The 4,071-nt window shown below is 38.4% G+C and overlaps 1 non-coding gene across 1 annotated transcript; it reads left to right on the plus strand.

Moving 5' to 3' along the window:
• Positions 1 to 3,198: 3,198 nt before the first annotated feature.
• Positions 3,199 to 3,305, plus strand: LOC118977543 (U6 spliceosomal RNA). Its single transcript, XR_005064550.1, has one exon. It is a non-coding gene; the product is annotated as a U6 spliceosomal RNA (small nuclear RNA).
• The last annotated feature ends 766 nt before the right edge of the window (positions 3,306 to 4,071 follow it).

Genomic DNA, 4,071 nt, shown 5'->3' on the forward strand with positions numbered 1-4,071 from the left:
GCCAAATTATACTTTCATACAACTTAAGGTGGGGCTCTTAAAGTACTGACACATTTTCTAAAACAAGATATACTATTTATTTCACTTTTGTGCATGCAGTAATTGGCAGACTAAAAATTATGGCGATTCATTCAGTCATATTTTTCCCTTCTGGTTTGGCACCCACTGCAGTAGCTAATGAATGCGGTGCTGGGAGTTTATCTGTCCTCTTGCAGCTACTGGAGTTACTTGGCATTCACTTTCACAGATGCCTAATTGTTGCTGCTGTTCTGCCTCCAGGGGCAAAAAGGATCTTATTGGCTCATCTAGGGACAGTATTAGTCCAAGGGAGTCCTTTTATAGCAGTTGGGTCAATTCTGCTTGAAAGGTTATAAATTAGGTTTTATTTCTGGAGATGATAATAGTTAATGTTCCTGATGCGAAAGGTTAGAAGCCATGGTAATAAGAAAACCTAATATATTTTTAGTTTTCATTAAAAAATTATATGTCCTGTTCATGGATGAAATTAATTGGGATTTTAAAGTTTCAAGTTCAAAAATAAATATTCAAATTATTGTAAGCACTGAGGAAACACTGGCTTATGTAACATAAAAGTCCAAAGGTAGCCCTGGCTGGTGTAGCTCAGTGGATTGAGCACAGGCCTGCGAACCACACAATTGCAGTTCAATTCCCAGTCAGGGCACATACCTGGGTTGCAGGCCAGTTCCCAGCAGGGGACTCACAAGAGGCAACCATACATTGATATTTCTCTCCTTCTCTCTTTCCCTTCCCCTCTAAAGATAAATAAATAAAATCTTTTTTAAAAAAAGTCCAAAGGTAGAATTGACTTTATTCATAGTTGGATCTGGAGCCTTGAACATTGTTATCAAGGTCAATGTTTCTTCATTTCTTGGCTTTTCCTTGCTTTACCTTAGCTCTATTATCAAGAAAACCCCTCTTTGGGTAGAAGTATAGGGGCGGCCAACAGTATAGGTTTATGGCTCCACAGTTGAAAATCCAAAAGCAAAACAGCAAAAGGAAGGAAGGAAAATGTTTCTTTTCCTCAAAAATCTTTGAAAAGATTCTAATACTGTGTATTACTGGCTCTAAGTAGCTCATGTATTCTTCCTTGAACCAATTACTATGATCAGAGGCTAGAATACTCTGATTGGTCAAATATAAATTCGATGTTCACTACTAGATTGGGGACGAAGTTAACATCATCATACTACTTGGTCTAAAAGGGCTGTAGGGTAGTCCTTGATGAAAATCAGCATGATTTGCCTGCAGAAGGACGAAGGAAGGAAGGAAGGAGTTTTTCTACTCCCACCCCAACCCCCATCTTATCAGAAGAGACAAAAGACCTTTGCTATATAATCATTATTCATATACTGCTTAACATTAAGCTGTAGTCATTAAAAAATAAACAGAGTAGGTACCTTGAAGGTTTCCTTCATCTGAAAGTTAAGCCCGGGACCATGGGCAAATGTGAGGGTTCAGAGACACTTCAGGAAGCACTTTGTATTCTAAGGAGCTCCAAAAATTCTTGACTCCTCTTGTTTCTAGTTCCATGTCGTGAAGCCATGGAACCTGTGGGTGCAGCCGAAAAAAAGTCCCATGTGGGGGAAAACTACTAGAAGTGTTCATTCTAGCTGCTGTCCCTGGAGAAGATCCCTAGAACCCAGTGGCTCCAGAGACATTTTTCTTAAACAAGAGCCTGTCTCTGGCTTTGTCCCACTAGTAGCATAAAAAATCGGGTGTGTCACTATAACTAAGAAGCAAGATACCCATCAGAAAGGTTTAAAAAAGGAAATTAACTAGAGCTAAGTTGAAGGATATGATTTTTATATAACTGAGTCAAAACTGGTAAATAAGAAATATCATAATTTTACAGTTATTCTTGCAGGGTTATCTAAGAGTGAGACAGAGTAAAATGTATGTCATGGGACTGAGGTACTTTGTTTGAAAATATTTGAATGAGGAAACGCCACGAAGGGTGTGGCATTCACTCCTGATCGCTTTCAGTCTGCTGAAGGAGCCCTCCGAGGCCGGGCGGAGGCGCACGCCAGCCACCCACCGATTGCCACCGCTCTCGCAGCTAGCAGCTGGGCATCGAGAAGTGTCATGAAGAGAGTTTCAAAACTTCTCATGGTATCTGAGAGAGTCAGCCTGAAGAAATGCATTAAGAAGCAAAATAGTCTGTCTACCTTTTTCTACATTGAAAATCTTAAAATCTAATTTATAATACTAATTGATCCAGTATTAATGATTCTCAGAGAAATAAAAATTTACTCCCTAAGGATGCAGATAACGAATAAAATTTCCTTGGCAATGATTCAGAGATGTGAGAGTATGTTTTACAACTAATATTTTGAATCCAAAAGCTATTGACTTTTTTCTTCATTAAAAATTCATACTTTTCCCCTCTCATGTAAGGGTTTTCATTGTGAACGCCATATTGCTTCAGACTAAATGTGCTATCCAAGTTCAAGATGGACAGTGTTTTCACCTCTGTAGGAAGCTACCATTGCCAAGAAAAGATTTCAAACTGGCAGGTCATTAGGAGTGTGGAATCCCTGCTTCTAGGCAAATTACCAGGTGGACTCAGAGCAGCAGGTCAAGGGCTCCTCTGCTGGCAAGGTATGTGACTTCACCTCATTCACATTTTCTTTTCAGAGTAAAATGAGTACTGGAGAATTTTACAACTCATTTTTTGGAATATAATTGTGGCTTCATGATTACAAAAGTATTAACATTTAAAAACAGATCCATTTATTAAATTCAATAATGGTTATTTGGAATGACCTCAATTATTTTCATCTAAAGGTATTTTAGAAATATTCTATGAATTAGAAATAGAGTACATACTTATTCAATAATTAATGGTTAAACAGATTAACATTTCTGTTTAACATGCTGGTAATAGTCATTTCAACTTTTCCTGAATTAACCAGGGAGAAAATCCACATGTCTAAATGAGTCACATGTCCCAGCCCCATATATCTTTAGCCTAGAGCTATAGCTCTCTAGCTTGTACCATTTGCATGGAAGTGGTGTTAGCATTAGGAGCAGGACCTGCATTTTTTCTTCATAATTCTGGAGGCAATCTTTATATGTGTGTGTGTATGTGTGTGTGTGTGTGTGTGTGTATAAAAGTGTTTGATTATGGTACAACTCATATGAAGCAATTGCTCCTGTACAAATTAAAAGGCAGATTTAGTACTCACGTCAGCAGCACATACACTAAAATTGGAATGATACAGAGATCATTAGCGTGGCCCCTGCACAAGGATGATGTGCAAATTTGTGAAGTGTTCCACATTTTCACTCAACATTGGGAAGACATAAATCCAATTAAAAGTGGGCAAAGGGTATGAGCACATACTTCTCCAAAGTGAATATACAGAGAATTTATAGGCATACAAAAAAGATGCTCAACATCACTAGCCATCAGCAAGATGCAAATTAAAGTCACAATGAGATACCACTCCATACTGGTGATAATGTCCATCATAAAAAAATCAACAAACAACAAGTGCTGTCAAGGCTATGGAAAAAAGAGAACCTTACTGCACTGTTGGTGGGATTGCAGACTGGTGCAGCCACTGTGGAAAACAGTATGAAATTTCCTCAGAAAACTGAAAATGGAACTGCCTTTTGACTTGGCAATTCCACTGCTGACGTGATACCCTAAGAATCCTGAAACACCAATCCAAAATGACCTATACACCCCAGTGTTTATAGCAGCACAATTTACAATAGCCAAGTGCTATAAGCAGCCTATATGCCCATTGGTAAATGAGTGGATCATTTATATTTACTGTGGTATATTTACAGTAGTATACTTACACAATGGGATGAATGTATGCAGCAGAAAGAACTCCTACCATTTGTGACAACAGGGATAGAACTGGAGAGTATTTTGCTAAGTGAAATAAGCCAGGCAGTGAAAGACAGATACCATATGATCTCATCCATAAGTGGAACATAATCAACAAAACAAACAATCAAGCAAAATAGAACCAGAAACATAGAAACAAGGAACAGACTGACAGGGACCAGAGGAGTGTGGGGAGGGGAGTAAGAGTGGAA

The sequence above is a fragment of the Sturnira hondurensis genome, unplaced genomic scaffold (assembly GCF_014824575.4).
Source record: "Sturnira hondurensis isolate 20B ecotype Veracruz unplaced genomic scaffold, ASM1482457v3 Scaffold0021354, whole genome shotgun sequence".
NCBI classification, from domain to species: Eukaryota; Metazoa; Chordata; class Mammalia; order Chiroptera; family Phyllostomidae; genus Sturnira; species Sturnira hondurensis.